Below are 18039 nucleotides of genomic sequence, written 5' to 3'. Positions count from 1 at the left end.
AATCTTTGTTATAGAGGCACATGAATATCGGAAGACAGAAGTATTGTTTTTATGGATTCTGTTTCCAACAGCAAATCCAGTAACACACGAGTTCCACTACTACAAATTAGGGGAACGTCCAGTGGAATACATTCCTTTCGAGGATATTGAAATTCCACTAACTTACCAAGAGCATCAACTCTGGTTTAAAGGCGCCCTACAACATCAAAATCACATTACCAGGCTCGGTTCAATAGGTAGACCAGGAGCAACATGGCCGGTATTAGCCATCTATTCACCACATCCTGACATTAAAAGAATGACAGGTCCAGAACTATTAGTTCAGCTAAAACAATTAATTAAAATCCATAGAAAATTGGTTCAATATGTGATGAGTGACAGTCCAACCTGCTATAAGAATTCCACAGTAAACCCCTCACCAGGGGAACACACACACAATCACACCACAGACTATACAATCAGTCATTGGTAAATTACCTGCAAAAAGGGAACAAATTCTGTTCTAGTTAGCTCAAAACCTTTCTCAAATAGAGGCAGTATTTCCTGATAGTACACCTCATGAGAAACACAGGATTCTAACAATCTGTTTACCAATGGGAACCGCACCACACGTGGAGGACTGTGACACTTGGGGTACAGTCTTTGCTTCAATCTACACCAAAACACATGGTGTTCCGTATATGGCGGTAATACCAGACGTCCTGAAACAGATTCAAAATGAATACAGACCAGAACCTGCTTTAAATCTTGGTATGAAATTACTAAAAGATTTCAAACAGGTCTCGGCTATTTTATTAGCTAACATTAAAGGTGAAGCAGCGTCCGTGGCAATCCGCCAAAAACTAAAAGAACTAGATATTACTGGGAACCGTATGAACTTGCAAGAATCATTGAAAAATCTTATGAAGAATTAGGCAGAGACAGTTTGGGTGGGAAACCACTGAACTGACAGAACATCCTGAAAAGGTATTTATTAAAAATAATCTCACAAATCCTAAAAACAAATGGGAAAACAGTAAACAGACACTTCCTAAAGAGAAGCATTCTAAGCCCAGAGGAAGATCTCCTCAACGGGAGCCCTCTGATAAGAGGTATAACCTCAGAAATAGGGATAATTTGAGAAAACCTGATAGATATCAAGATACTGATACACATTCCTCTCGTACCTTTCAGACTTCCTCGCAGAAATCCGAAAGAAGAGGACGATCAGAACACAAAGAAGAACACGTGAAGTCCAAAGACGATCAGCACGTTCCAAAAAATAAGAAACCGCAATTTACCAAGAAGAAGGTAGCAAGTGTAAAAATCAGAAATGCCGAGGATCTTGAGGACACAACTCAAGAACGGGGAGTGGGCTCAGACAATGCTAGACAGAGCATCAGAAATAACCATAGCTCGCAAGATCCTGATGGATTATCTGGAGACAGTGGACTTGAATGAACGCATTCAGGTTGAAACTGGTGATAAGTTATATGAAGTAACACTCCGGATGGAGGGGGACATAACTAGGAAAATAAAAGCTCTCTTTTGGGAAAAGCTATAAAAGGGTTATGACATTCTTCTAGCTGAACGAGACTGGCCACTTGAATTTGTCAGGGAGTGCCCACATGGCGAAGAGATCATTGTGCCTGCCTTCTCAAACCATGTTCTAATTCATAAACAATATACTTATGCCAGAAAATGGGCAGTGGCCCAGGCTCCAGCACTATATAAAAATTATGTGGGTTGGGATGAGGATTCTCCTCACCATAAAGTCCAGTTAAAAACTCAACCAACTGCTCAGAGGCAGTATCCGGTAAAGCAAGAAGCTAAAAAGCAGGTCAGGGAGATCTTAGATCAACTTGAGTACCAAGGGGTGATTGAAACATGCACCTCGTCCATGAACAATCCTTTGTTTCCTGTCTCCAAACCAGACAATACATATCGTCTAGTTTTGGACTACAGACACTTAAACACTTGTTGCAAAACATTTGCAGTACAAAATGCACACAGTGCAGCACTAATGAATAACATTGTGCGTAAGAAATATAAAACTACATTAGATATTTCAAACGGTTTCTTCTGTCAAAACATTGTACCTGAAAGCAGGTATTTGACCGCTTTCACAACAATGGGGACAAATCGACAATTTTGTCGTCTCCCCCAGGGATTCAAGAATAGTCCAGGGTTATTTTCAGCCAGGGTAACAGAGTTACTACAAAAGTATGATGATGAGGCATTATCTTATGTTGATGACATCTATCTTACAGACGATGATTTGGACAGGCACTTGAAAAGAGTGAACACCATTAAACTTGGGTTCGCTTCTGAAGGGTACAAATTCACTTTTAAGGAATCACGAATTGCCCACCTCAACGTCCTATTCTTGGGATACAAACTTTCAAGTGAAGGCAAAAGCCTGGCAGCCACCTTTTTAGAAAAGTGTGCGCTGCTTCAACCTTCTAAAACGCTGAAAAACTTATAGTCAATTCTAGGTTTCCTGAATTTCTGAAGAACATGCATTTTAAATTACGCAGAAAGGGTTAGACCTCTCTACGAATTAATCAAACCTGATTTCAAACAAACTGATTGGACTCAAAAACACACAGAAATTTTGCGCTCATTGCAAACAGACATGTTAGCAAAAACACAGTTACAGACACGCGACAACATACGCAATCTTGTAATCCGAATCATCCCAGGAAGATGCAGATTCACGTACCTAACCTTTAATGAAGGTGAAAAGGTACCAATAGCTTATAAATCACACTTGTACACACAAGCTGAAATGAAATTCACTTCAACAGAAAAGATTCTGACGGCGGTTCAAACTGCAGTAGCAAAAGAGAGAGCTCTCGCCCAGGGTAAGCGCATAATGATAGTTACACCTGTACCTGCCCTAGAGGCAGTGACGAAAGTGAGCATTCCAAATGCTAAAGCTTTACATCCTAGATGGATACAATGGGTTAATTCTCTTGCTGCAACAGACGTTGAATACGTTTTTGACCCCTACTTGAAAACTCAAGAATTTCTATAATACGAACACGAATGTCTTCTGCCCACTGAGATTCTGCCTCTAGAACATTACGGATGTATAATTTATACAGACGGATCCGCCCAGCCCGCAATTGGGGGTAAACAAGATTATAGTGCTGTGTGCGCGATTGTTAAAGGTCGCTGGCGCGATGGTAAATTCCGACCCATGGTCACAAAAACTCAATCACTAGGAGACTGTACAGCTCAGCGAGCTGAACTACAAGCATTCAAGATGGCGCTTGAAAATACAGATTGCGAATTCCCCACACTCATAGTGTGCGATTCGTATTACTGCGTTCAGTCTTACAATGAATACTTGCAGACCTGGATTCAAAATGGTTTCAAAGATGCAAAAGGTGACACAATCAAGCATAAAATGTTTTGGGAACAAGTAGTTCTATTGCAGAAAGAACTACAAAAGACTCACGTGATTCATACACTGAGCCATCAGCGTGATGGTGTTCACGTTGCAGGGAATTCATTAGCTGATAAAGCCGCGAAGGCAGCTGTGCAAACGGCTTCCGTAGCTGCAGTCACTCGTTCAAAAACAAAAATAGATGGTGAAACAATGCTAGCTGTCATTGCCACTAGCAAAGGCAGCGGTGCCACGTTACCCCTAAACTATCCTCTCGAATATTCATACATAATTGATTCAAACTGCGTTCCTTTTGCTCAAATTCCTGGAGTAGGGGACAGAGTAATTCCAAACAGGAAACGTAGAGGTGCTTTGATACAAGAAGCACATATGGGAGAGGGTCTAACACATCAAGGGATCTCTAAATCTCTAGTGGAATTAAGAGACGTACTGGTGGCCATGGATGAATGCCGATATTTACGAATTTGGTATTAACTGCGATGTCTGTTACAGAAAACATAGCTTTGAAAGCCACCAGGTACCTGACTACAGTGTAGCCAGCCCAGTTCAGACACCATTGTTAGACAGCATTAGACTTTCTGCATGCAGACGTCACCATGGACGAATGCGGTCCCACAACTATTAGGGCAGATTCATTTGGTTATGGCCCCAGCGCTCGACTGACGCCAGAACTGTTATAAAAGATATGTGAGTCTTTATCGGCACATACGCAATAGGCACACTACACTCTGACCAGGGTCCTGCGTTTAGCTCTCAAGCTTACAAGGAGACCATGGTCAGTCTGGGCGTTGCATTGCGGTATTCTAGACCCTTCCATCCTGAGGGTAATGCGGTTGTGGAAAGAAAAAAACGAGACATAAAGCAATCTATAACAGCTCGGGTATTAGGTTCGGGTAACGGGTGAGTCACACAACTAATAAGTGTCCAACGTAGTCTCAATAATTTGCCAAGAACTTCTCTGGGTGGAATCACTCCATATGAAATGCTTTTTGGTACTAGAATGATTATCGAAGACCTTGATCGTCACACTTCAGTGGTAGAACAAAAACCCTTTGACATCAAAGACCTTTTGGCTGTTTTGCAGGACTTAAATAAAGCAAGAAAAAGTCTGAGCAACACAATACAGAAACAAAAGACCACCGAAGAAAAACCACCTGTCACAGCAAGGCCTGTCTGGATTCCAAAGATTGGGGATCTAGTCAGAGAAAAAATTGTGGTGAAGAAGGAATTTGGGCCTTCTTACAGAAAACCAGTACCTGTTTTAGCAATCCACGGAACAGGATTACTGCCGCCCCTTGTAGGAAGAAAGGAGAACAGAGTTGTGTCCATCGACCTGGTCAAACCACAACATGTGGCCGATAATAAGTAGTAGGCCCAGTGGACTACGAAGATGTAGCAGACAGCCAAATCTGACTACAATCCAAGAGGTTCAAACTGAGAGACTAATCACCTTTGATAAACCTGCAGTGAGAAAAGATGGACTATGCAACAAAGCCGTGGAACTTGTGCCTCTTGAAACCCAAATAACAGTTCGTCAAGACACTCCTGTCTACAATGAGATAGCACCTGACTATACTGATATGACAAGGAATGAAGCAGCTCCAGCGATTTCAAGTAATCCGGATGCCATTCCAACAATTGTCAGAACTGCCTTTGGTTATTTCATCAACTTTGATACGTTTTCTGAGGATCTCAGTGAGCCCGAAACTATGCCAGCAAATAAAACTTTCAAAGAAAAAATAACAGAACTCTTTCATCAACTTGAACATACATATCTGGTTTAACCATGGGCTGAATTTTGGATTGTGTTAGGTGTACTTTTTCTCCTACTTTGGCTCATTCTTGTTTTATGTTTGGGACAACTGATAGATGGAAAATATAGTAAAATGGACACAGCAAGTAAGAACATCAACTTGCTCCTGAAGCCACACAAATCATCTCATTGTGAACGAAGAGACCTGTCAGCAGTGAACATCACAGCCGTTCCTATACCTGGTGGTATAGCATGGGACAGAACTGATTATCACATCTATGGTCCGGTAGAGCTGTTGAAGATTCCACACCAATTTAAGGTTTCTTTAAGTGACTTTGTTTCAGCCAGCACATTTTTTGATGATTGGGACTTTGAGACTGTTAATAACATAATGGCACACTTAGAAATGTCAGCAAAATCTACTAAACATGAATTCTTAGAAGGTTCATCAGATTATGAACAAATGTATTGTTTTAATCATTATGGTCATCATTATTTGCACAAATGTGCAAACCCTAGAAATGTTTATACTTACAATCAATGGGAACATTGTCCAATGCCGCCAAAGGGCAGCTCAAAAACATTCTATGAAAAATGTCCATACATTTCAGGCTTCAATGTCACAAATGCAGAAACCTTTTACTTTAAAAATGTTAATAAGACCGGCATGAAAAGAATGTTGACCAATACTAAGCAAATTTATTCTGCGGCCTTTTATGCTCAATTATCCACATTAGGCTTTGACTTTTGGAGAGACAACATTGAGACAAAAATTGTCTGGGGCACAAAAGACTGGCAGGTGCAAGGTTTAGAAGCCTTATTTAGAGCCTGCATCATCCCAGAACAAATAATGTTTTTAAATGACAATGTTCAACAGACATCTTGTCTTGGCCTGGCTTAGATAAAAGATTTAAATAAACCGTCCATACCTAAGCCCACACCTGATAGTAACAATACTACAGATGAGGAGGTAGACGTAAAACTTATTTTACAACAAAACAGAACTAATCCTGATTGGAAAAAATGGTTAATCTGGCCCACAGACACAGATATCTGTCAAGAGAGATTCCTGAACAAAACACAGGGTTTTACAATAACTAGTCCAGATCCAAGATATACCCAGAGACAACATCCAGGGATAATTTCAACTTACAGTGTAGGAAAACTATGCCTTGAGTGGCTACAGAAATCCACACTTCCAGAAATTAAACAACACTTAACTTTACTTAAAGATGGCGTTGATTTGAGAGATTTCTTGTTGGGACCTCGTAAACCACGTCATAAATGTTTCATGTACGCCGGTATATATGCTGCTTACAATGAAGCATGGAAAATCTCACAAATAGAAACTGCAGAACGAATACGAGAAATTGATCGTATTAATTGAGAGAAAGCACTCTCTGTAGTTGACAATGGGTTAACAACTCTGTCATCCAGAATGTATTCTTTGGACAGTATTGTATCCTCTGCTATAGACATAATGGAACAGGACTTGCTCATGTTGCAACATGGCCAGTCTCAATCACGTTCTATAAAGCGGCTAGGCTGGATGTTACAAAACCTTCGTTCAGGCTACGTGCCATGGCATCTAATCAACACCACGTCATTGTTTTCTGCATTTAACCTTACAGATAAACAAATCTCTCTGGCACAGAGGGGAGCAGACTATACAGTGCTGAGCATAGAAAAACTGGAAAGATTACCATTAACTGTTTCTGAGAAACCAGTCGTAGAATAGATAATACATGGCACCATCACAATACCAGTGACAATTGTCCAGTTTCAGTATTGTTTGAAACACATACCAGCAGGCCTGTATGAAAGGTTGGGTAAAGAATACATTAAGTCGACCTGGGATTTACCATACACACACAAATGTTGGAGGGGGGGAAAGGAGGCATATCTTAGTGGTGATGATTGCAAAAACTCACTGAGCGGTACAATTTTATGCCAAGGTATTAATTTACAAGGAGCCTGCGATGGTTCTGCAAACAATTTATCTTGTCACCTGCACGGTGCTCCAGCAGCAGTGATAGATCCAGTTTTTAGGTAGCTATCCAACGGTAGCTACATAATGTTGAATGATCACAGCTGTTGTGGCATGTTGCCAGGAAAAGCCTATCTCGTAACTGTGTCAGCCAGGGTCACTTGTTGTATGCAAGTATTGTTTCCTAAAAGTAAGTCAGACGGGGAGTCGCCGCTATGGCCTTCCCCTTCACTGAACATCTCTTCTATTCGAATTGATACTTTAAGCAGAATGAAAGCCATTCTTTTACCAAAAACTGTGCCACTGACCTTGTCCAAAGAGACTTATGATCTGCAAATGGCAAGGTCCTCTGCGGAGATGCATCAACTATTATCAAGGAACTGCCCCATACATTTCGCAGAAATGTTAGGCCGTATCGTAAACATGTCTGATACCAGTGGTATTGTACATGTATTTAAGGCAATTTTTTCGGGACTGTCAGCACCCTTTGAAGCAGTCCTGAGCATTTTTCCAAACTTCGTGCACTCTGTGTTCGGCGGCCTGCCTCTCATCTTGGGACTCATAGCAGGGATACTATTTGTATTCCTACTGCTCCGATATGGCAAGTCCAGTCACCAGCGATACCCAGATTACCATGGAACACACGCTCCTGGCAATGCAGTATCGTGACCGAATTACACAGATTCTCGGCTTGGCTTGTTTAAGAGATCTGAATACCACATGGTTTCTTTCGTTCAGACCAATCTGGCAAGATTGCATCTTACCTGTTCTACGATGCCTGCTTTGCGGAGAAGAATGCATGTTAGATGTCTGTCTGACACTTCCATCAGCACTGCCAACGGATGTTGACGCTTTGCTTGGTTCGGTAAGGGCTCATGCATTGTGTTGTCCCCAGCGGCTACCAATCCTGATGACGGCATTCATTGAGGTCTCACCGGTAATTCCAGCTAACGGTGAGATACGTGGAACAACAAGCACACAGGTACCATCTACTGCGAACACTGCTAATGCGGATGACGCTGATGGCGATGCTTATCATCTGTGTACGATTGACCTTCTTAATGAGGTAGTCCACCTTTCACCTACTGTGGTAGATGATTTCTTTGCCAGCTTAAAAGATTAAGGGCCAGATGTAGGTAGGCGAATACCGGTCGGTAACGGCCGAAATTCGGTAATTTTGTCCATTACGGACCGGTATGTAGAAAATGAGATGTAGGATTCAAAATTTTACCGAATCTGAAAATATGAGTCTGTATTTTACCGAATCGGAATATACCGAATCCATAGTTACCGAATTCTTATTTACCAAATCGGTAAATAAGAAATGGCAAAAAATGCCTATGGAGATGTAGGAAACCAAAAAAATACAGAATTCAATGAAATTCGGTATTTAAGAGTCGGTATTTACCATGGATTGAAAGCAGGTGGTAACCAGGTGCAGGCTATAAAATAAGGCCCCAAAATGCAACAGTGTAACCAGAATGGCGACTTTCTACGTCATAGCAAGGCGGCAACGGCTACAGGCAGCAGGAGAGAGGGAATGGATAAGGGAGGAGCAAGTGTACAGGCAGAGGATAACACTTTTCCAACTGACTGAGCCAGAGATACTGCAAAGGTACAGACTACACCCCCAAACCATCCTGGACCTGATCAGGGACCTGCACCCACTCCTGGAGCACCCAACACCAAGGGCGCACACCATCCCACCCCATGTGCAGGTGCTGTGTAGCCTACACCTGCTTGCCTCTGGGAGTTACCAAAGTGTGATTGCTGCAGTAGGTGGTGTGTCCCAGAGCTGCCTGTCCCGTTTCTTTAAGAAGTTCCTTGAGGCCATGATGCAGAATATGCATCATTATATTTCTTTCCCTGACACACCTGTGGAACTTGCAAAGACCAAGACAGATTTATATCAACTGGCACACTTCCCTCACGTGATAGGCTGCATAGATGGCACCCACATCCCACTCTGCCCACCTGCAGCCACAGAACACATATACAGAAACCGGAAGTCAACGCACTCCATCAATGTGCAGGTGATATGCAAAGCTGGCAACATCATTACAGACATTGTGGCTAAATTCCCTGGAGTACCCATGACTCGAACATATTCCAGAACAATGGGATATACACACGCCTAGTCGCTGGAGATTTTGGGGACGGATACCTGCTAGGTAAATGACTTTGACACACCCTGACAGTCATAGCAGATGAATGTATCATGATTATGTAACTAATGGCACTCTCTTTTCCACCTAGGCGATAGAGCATATGCCCTGCGGTCCTTTGTGCTCACCCCCTACCTCAATCCATCTACTAGGAGTGAGAGGCATTACAATGTGCTCACAGATCTACTCGCAACGTTGTGGAACGCACCTTTGGACTCCTCAAGAGCAGGTTCCGCTGCCTCCACAAGAGTGGAGGTGCACGCCAGTATACTCCAATACTGTGCTGCAAAATGATAGCGACCTGTGCCATGTTGCACAATCTTGCCACCAAGGAAGGCACAGAGGTGGAGATTACACATCATGAGGACATTGATGATGACACAGAACAGGCTGAGCCCTATGCAACAGGAGCAGCACCAGCAACAGATGAGAGACTGAGACGGGCAGAGATCACACGTCAATATTTCTAAGTAAGTAATGAGACACAGATAGGCTCAGTATATGAAGTACGTAGTTTATTTGTCACTACGGCATTCAAATTATACCACACCATGGTATTACAATGTCAATTATTATGACTGGGTGGTCACAGTTAACCTCACCGTGACCTGTCCTGTGGGTTGAGGGCATTTTCAATGTTTGCGTCCACGCAGTACAGTGCAGGATGTACGAGGCTGGGTGTCAAGGCTTTTGGTGGTGCCTGGCTCAGCAGATTGGTGCCTGCTGCTCCTACGCATTTCAGGGACAGGAGTGCTCGAGCCACTCCTGCTGGTGGATTCATCCGTTTCCCCACACCTGTGTCTCCAGCAGTGGATGCCTGTTGCGTGAGCATCAGCTCCATGGTAGAGGTGACTATACTCATCCCCCTTGACAAATCGGTGCAACAGTGCACAATTGCATCCTGCATAGCAACAGAACGGCGGCACAGCAGGGAGGTTGCAGTGGCAAAGCGGTTCAATGCTTTTGTCTGTTGCCGCATACACAGACGATCCCTGCGCCTCTCTGAGTGGTCCCTATCTAATTTGTCGCATAGGACACTCATGCACTGGGTCATGTCTGTCATCCCCTTTGCCATCGACTGCATGCTCTCTGTCATGTTGCCTATGCCCTGGTCGATGTTTGCCATCTTGCTATTCATACTGTGCACCTGCCTGTGAACTGCCAACATTGCCTTTGCCTGCAGGCGCTGTACCTTCACCATGGTGGCCTCAAGACCGCAGAAGACCCCCTCAACATCCTGGCCTTCACCCCTCTCCCGTGCCCTTCGGCCTCGGACACTGGCCAACACAGCTCTTGAAGTGGTCTGCTGCCCAGCGTTGTCTGACACAGGTGGATTGGTTGGCATGTCACCCTCCTCATCTTCATCCTCTGATGTTTTGATAATCCGGAGAGGGGGCACATCAAGCCTCCTTGCCCTTCCCTGCACAGGTGACTGTGATGTTGGTGTGGGGGAAAGTGCTGCCGGTTCTGACTCTTGAGTCCCAAACAACAGAGGTGACTGAGGCTGTGGTGTGGTGGGTCGCTCAGGTGTAGTGGCTGCCTGCGCTGTGGTTTTCCCTTGCTGAACAGCTCTCAGGGACCTGCTCTTTCTCTTGTCTTCTCCCTCCTCTCTGTTGTCGGTGCCCTCTCCTCCCTCTCCTGTGCTGTACTGCGCTATGACTCTCCTGTGGACAGATATGGACATTGGGTCAGTGGTGTAGTTCACCTGTGTGTCATGATTAAATCACATTTCTATCACACATTTGCCTGATCTTCATCAGCTTTTTGAAGTAGTGTGTGGCATGCCTTGCTGAATTCTATGGTGACTGCATTGATGTATCTACCTATGACTACGTCTCCCATGATGCATTGCTGTACATTAGTAAGACCTGTTCTGGAGTGTGATGCAGGCACACACAGTGGGGAAGGGCGACAGGGAAATGGTTGGGGATTATTGTCCGTGCTTCTTACCTTGTTTCCTTGCAGCTCTGGCAGAGCTGTCAGCGTCCCCAATGCCATGGATGCTTTCCGGCTCCAGGGTGGATTCAACATGCTCCTCAAGGTCTGTCAGTCGTGGTGCTCTGTTTTTTCCTCCACCTGTGGCTGCAGCTTCTTTTCTGTGTGCAGTAATTTATTTCTTAGTGATAATACGCAGATCGTACCATCTTTTTTTGAGGTCATCTATGTCCCTGTGGGTGATCCCAATCGCATTGACCTTGGCTTGGATGCCAAGCCAGGTAGTACGCTTCACAGACTCTGCAACATGCAGAGACTGTTTTCCAAAAATTTGGGTGTGGTGTTTCACCACCTCCTCAACCAGCACCTGCAGGTCTGCTGGGCTGAATTTAATTTTCCTCCTGCGCTCTGCTGCATCCTTCTGACCATCCTGGGTCTCCATTTTGCTGCTCAGGTATGCTCATGGAAGCCTGCTCCTCTGTCTTTCCTCCTGCTCTCCAAACTGTTCAGTTGCTCTGCACCTGATGGGTGTGGCCACTCCCAGGTACTGGGGAGGGGTGCTTAAATCTGATTGGTTGGTTCCTCTGTACCTTTGTTGTGGGGTGTGGTGGGTGTTCCAGATTGGTTCACAGGCTCACATGTTTTTTATTTTCAAATTCCTGATTCGGTATTTACCGAATCGGTATTGACCGAATCGGTAAATACTGAATCAGTAAATCCCAATCATTCCTAAGGGCCAGAAGGACCATAGGAATGAATGGGTATTACCGAATCTGTATTTACCGATTCGGTAAATACCGATTTTGAATTCCGAGTGATACCGAATCGGTAAATTTTACAGATTTTTTTACCTACATCACGTTTTCCGATTCTGAAATACCGATTCGGTATGAGTCGGTATTTAAGAGTCGTAAAAAAGAATTTGCCTACATCTGGCCCTTAATGTTTTCTCCTGACAACGAGAATAACTTTTGAAATTAGCACACAGCTTTCTCTGAACTCTGAATTCGACCTTCACTTTTTCAAAACAAAATTCTAACTTTGGAACTCTATTTCTCCTCTACCATTTGACTTTTTTCCAAAATTTAATTTTTTTTTGGGCACAAAGTAATCTGCTTAAAGTAGAACTATTCTTAGAGAACAAGAATTTCTTTTGAACTCTTCGAAGAGACAATATTTGGCCTCGTCCTTAATTCAATAACAGTTATATATTATGCTATGGGATGGTCTCGACCTTTTATTCTATATACAAGAGCCATTTCATAAATGTAATTTCATGATTCATTCAGTTAGCATTGCTGACATCATACTATATGCTTAGAATAACATCATTCCTTTTAAATGCGTACTATAGAAATGCTCATTTTTCGTGTGCAACCATTTCAAGTGCATTTTTATGTATTTTTGGGTGGGATTGTAAACACATGCTTTAGATATGTTTTAAATGCTTATAGATTAGTAATGTTGAACATATTAAAGTGGAGTGGGTGTTGTGTAGCATTTTAAGACCCTAGTGTAATTTTCCTGATTCATGCCCATATATAGGTATAAATCACTCGACCCTTATATAGGCATAGAAATCATAACCATATTTAGACTTAGCCCATGCAGTCCTAATACGGCTTGGCTTCTTCCACTAGTTCCGAAAATCCACAACGATTTCTTGGAAAAACTCGCCTTCAGCAGTCAGGGACTTCCCCTTGCTTGAATATTGATTTGTCCAAGAACTCATGGAGTTTTCGAATAACTGAGACTCCTTGATGACGTTATTATGTCCAACCTTACGTCAAACTCTGCACCTTCAAGGTATAAATATGCCCACACTTGCCCTAGCAAACACACGGTGGTTTGGAGCAGTTCGACTATCTACTTGCCCGACACAGCTAGCTGCAGCAAGTGCCGAAGGAAGCCGACCCTCCACCAGACGCACTGAGAGAGACGCTGTCTTTTCTCTTGCCGAGAAATCCAGCTCCAGTGTTTCCAAACTACCCTTGCGGGTTGTTGGGAAATCGAGTCCTGAGAGAGAGATACCAGACCTCCCTCATTCTAAACCAAGGTACGGAGCTGATTAGACCCTAAGAGAAATCTTGGATAGATTTTGGCAAAATACTAAACTTAAGCTACACCTCACTTACTTCTTCCCTTGTACTAGAACTAGGTTAGGTACGTTGGGGTAGGCGTATTTTAGTAGCACCAGTTGAGTACTTTTAGTATTTATATGCATGTATTTTATGGCTTAGAAACCATGCCATGCTTTTACAGTATTATTTTATAATACTCTTCTTGCTGTACGCATTATACTTTACAGCCAGTATAACGATTGTAGCAGTTCATTTCTTCTGCTTGAGAAAGAAGACTGTTCAATAAATACTTTTATTGAAAAAATGCCCATCTCTCTATTTCTCTGCACCTCTGGTGAAACGAAGCATGCACGATTGACTGAGTGAAATATCTATCTATTGTTTCCACGACTCTAGAGATACTTTTTATCTTGAGGAAACAAAGTTGTCATGTTTATGCGGTTGTCAGAAACTAATCACTTCTTGTGAATTTGAGAACGTTTTTAGTGACCTCTGAGCTAGCTGGCACTCTCAATTGAGTCTAATATATTTGATAGAGACCTAGTAGACACAAGTCCTACGTCAAATCTAAAGTATATGTTATTCCAATGCGAAGAGCCTATTGGGAATATAGGAACTACACTACAGCACAATTAAGTATAGCACAGTGCACACCCACAGTGACTCTGGATCATGTCCCTGATCTCCTTGGCATACTGCAGCACACATAGAAACAGCAAGTAGGTCCCGTCCACCTGTGATGTCCAGGCACCTGAAACATGACTTTAGCACGCCAAATGTGCGCTCAACAATGCCCCTGGTGCATTTGTGGGCCACATTGTACTGCCTCTGGGCTGGGGTGTTAGGGGCTCGGATGCGTGTCATCATCCACGGGCAGAGTGCATATCCTTGAGACCTGTGAGAGGTAAGTGAGATTAGTGTAAATTAGTGGTTATGCATGCAGTGTTGGCAGACTTACAAGTTTTGTGGTGTGTGATTTGTGCAACTTTGGGATTCATGTTTGCCATGTATTGTGTATTACATAGCCGCTCCCCCCTCCCCCTAGCCTATTTACTTGTGTGCGCTGCTCGGTTGCATCACTTGCACTCCTACGGCACACCATTGTCATGCCTGTCTGCGTATGTCCGCAAGCCTGACAACAACACTGTAATGTTGCCTGCTGAAGGTGGACGGCCACGTGTGTGTAGGCTCTTGGTAAGGATAGGGCGAACACAGATGTAGAGTTCAGGCCTGGCTGAACTCACACTGCAATTGAGGCTAGGCCTTTGACTTATGCTGCGGCAATGAAGATACACACACAACAGTTGGCATGTATGACCCAAGACCCTGAGCAGTCTTGCGCTCATTTATGTATCCATTCAGGAGAGCTCACCCTCTGGGTGCATGCTACATTGCAACATTGTAGATTAAGGGCTGGGTGGCGCAAACACTACAACAGAGACACACACCATAGTTACTTTTCAGGCCAGCCCAAAACTGAACCACGCCCAGAGCCCAGAACAGAACCACGCCCAGAGCCCCGGGCCATTTCTTTACACTCCTCACAAGCCTATGCATGGGCCTCGGCCGCGGCGCTGGGATGTCGTGCGCTTCTGAGTATGTCTCCAGATGTTCCACCTAGGCTTTCCAACGGCCTGCCTGGGATGGGGGTGGCCCGTGACTATGAAGGGCTCTAGTGGCATTACCGAGGACATGCTGTTGGCTGCAGGAGGCGGAATGGGGTAGCCCCACCGGACGATTACTTGTGGTGCACAGAGGTAGGCCCACCTGAAGAGCTGAGCAGCCTGCGATGATGCAGGAGGCCTGGAGATCCGGACTGGAATGGATTTATCTGAGACCCGCTGGACTGCAGTTTAAGCCGGAGGAAGCATTCAGCACACACAGAACTCTGCGGTGCGGTGCCGCAGGGTGTGCTGGGGGCCTGTTGCGCGGAAACTAGCGATTGGCTGAGGAGGCTGCCAAGCTTGCGGGCCTCGGACTTGAAGATTGCTTCGGCACGCTTTGGGCCCTCTTGGAGACACGCCAGTTGCGGCAGGTGAGAAGTGAGGCCTGGGTGCTCAGGGGCGGGCAATCACCACTGGGCGCCCGACGGGTCTGGGGACCAGCGGGCTGGGGTGCAACAGGCGCACAGGATAGCGCAGGCACCACCTGGCGGCCTCCTAGGAGGGTGAGGGGCGCCGCCCTGGCAGACACGCCCCTGCAGTCGATGACGAGATATGCGCCTGGTGGCGTGTGACGTAGCCACCTCGTCGTCGGTGTAAAATTGGCCGTTTACGGTAGTCAGCCATGTGAGTGTAGACCTATGGTCAGGATATGGCGGACACAGAAACACATGCAGTAGTTACTTTGTTGGCCTTCCCAGAAGTGAACCACGCCCAGAGCCCTGGGCTATTTATTCACACTCCTACCCTGGACTGGTGTAAGCCGGCCCAGCCCACTAAGTTTATGCTTACAGGGGGTGTGACATAGCTATATGTCCACGGTCTTCCCCAATGCCTGAGGTAACATGGTTGTGTCCACTGTCCACAACACTACAAACACCAGTAGGATATGTCCACATGGACATGTCTGTGCTCTGCATACTCAAAACTGTCACACTTGACATTGTGTACATTCTTATTCATGGGTCACTTGCCTCCTTCTCACATTCTTAGTTCCCACCTCTCCCCACATTCTGCAATTGTGTGGTAGATGGGCTATGCCTTTGTGGATGGTTTGTCTACATGTTACCACAGTTACTTGTGTTGTCATGTCTGGTAGGTGGGCATGTTGGTTGGCATGTTGTATGTGATTTTGTTACGTGTGCATTCCCACAGTAGTGAGTTGTATGATTGTGGAGTTGAGGTGTGTGGTGTTTTCCGTTGGTACTTACCAACGAGCAGTGCATTTCCATAGGTGCCATCCTGAAAGTGCTGGTTGATGATGGACTGTCGGAAGTTGTAGGAATCATGCACACTGCCTGGTAAGTTGGCGACGACATTGGTGAACAGTCCCTGGTGGTCCACTATTGCCTGTACATTGATGGAATGTGTGTGCTTTTTGATGTAGTCATTGTGTGCAGTGTCAGCAGGGGGCACAAGGAGGACATGTGTGCAGTCAATTGCCCCCAACACATGTGGGAAGCCAGCTGTGGTATAGAAGCCTTGCTTGGTCTCCAGCTGTTCCTGTGCAGTGTGGGGGAAGTGAAGGTGCTGGGGTATCAAGCTGATGATGGCATCCAAGACAGGGGTGAGGAACTTTGATAGGGCTAGCTGTGAGACTCCTCCGACTCTGGCAGTTGTTGATTGGAAGGTACCAGAGGCCAACAGAGCAGCACAGCCAACAGCGTTGTTTGTGGTGGGATGTTGGTTGTCCGCTGTGTTTGTACCGTCGGCCTGTGGGAAATGATGGTCAGGATGCGGAGGATGGTTGTCCTTTTGAGCCTGTAATTGGCAATGAGATCCTCTGACGTTAAGTCTCTGAGGCTGGTGCGTTTTTTGGAAGGTCTGTTGTCTTGTTCTGTTCTTCCCCGGTGGTAGTCCGGGGGGGGTGGATTTGGGGGTGGGGGGGTCCTGGGGCGGTGGGGGTGGGTTGTGGCCCCTTGGCTCTCCAAGCTGCATGATTAGAAGCTCCATGGCATCTGTTGGTCTTCAGATGTGGCTCTGGGCTGGGCTCCCTTTCTACTGCAGGTTTTCATCCTACTTAAGACCAAAATAAAGCAGGTCTTAAGTCCCTGCTGCTAACATGCCTTATTGCCTGTTTTTGGACTGCATTTCTGATCTGGCTGGTCGTTGGGAATATCACGAAGTGGTGTTATTTTGGGTTTTTGCACGGGAACGCCTATTCTGCATATGATTAGCGTTAGTTGTCGCTGTCAGCCTTGGCGATAAATCTATCACCCCTTTCGTGGCGGAAAGGTGCTCCTAAATCTGCGATGTGTCCTTGAGAATATGCCCCTTAAAGTGTTACCAGTCTAGCAATTATGATGCTGGTTTCTATAAAATGAAAGTGCGCTAGAGTCCTTCACTTTTGTTTCAATGCTTGGGTTTCCTAGGGGACGTGGTAAAGTAGGTCCTTCTAAAATGTTATCTGATTAAAATATATACAGGGCAGCACTCTCAGTGCTTAATTTGTAAAAGGAAGAGTGGTGGTGCCTGAACCTGTGCTTAGAAGCGTACAGCCCCCAGACGGGTCGTCTTAAATACACCGTGCCCCTTTGATCCACTATTAGACACTCCCTGGCCCTTTAACTCTCTCTTGCTGGTTCCTGTTTTTTTTCTCTTTGTGATAGTTTTTCCGTCTGTCTCCTCTGTCTTTCTGCTTTACGTTTTTCTCCTTCTGTTGCTTCAGGTAAATGTCTGGGCCGAAAGAAGATGTGCTGGTCCCCAAAAATAAGTGCTGGTGGCCTCCAGCGGCTCAAATTAAGCACTGAGCAGGAGGCAGGGGGGTTATGGCTGATACTCTGGGATTGATGTCTGTTCCTCTCGCCACTGGTGTCCCGAGGAGGTGGCCTGTGGGACGTGGTCAGTGTTGGGGGGAGGCCAGGACTGTGGTCACTTACTCCCGAGGTGAAGTGAGTCCGGTCTGCCTGTGTGACAGATGCAAGTATCATATCTTGTTTGAAGGAGACCAAGAACCTTCAAGGGGGCGAGGTGAGCATTGGGCTTGACTTGATGTGTAAGGTCCGGTGATGCAAGTAGGAGTACAGGAAGGGGTAAGGTCTTACACTTTGGTGCCCTAATTGTCAT

At 45.1% G+C, this 18039-nt stretch overlaps 1 protein-coding gene across 1 annotated transcript in view; it reads left to right on the top strand.

Annotated features, from left to right (window-relative positions):
* LOC144754066 (mamu class II histocompatibility antigen, DR alpha chain-like) overlaps positions 1 to 18039 on the top strand; it is a 215672-nt gene that overhangs the window by 127734 nt on the left and 69899 nt on the right. The window lies entirely within an intron of this gene.

Source organism: Lissotriton helveticus, chromosome 5_1 (genome assembly GCF_964261635.1).
Source record: "Lissotriton helveticus chromosome 5_1, aLisHel1.1, whole genome shotgun sequence".
In the NCBI taxonomy this organism is placed as follows: Eukaryota; Metazoa; Chordata; class Amphibia; order Caudata; family Salamandridae; genus Lissotriton; species Lissotriton helveticus.
Note: the sequence above shows the minus strand (reverse complement) of the source record. Positions and strands in the feature narration are given on the sequence as shown.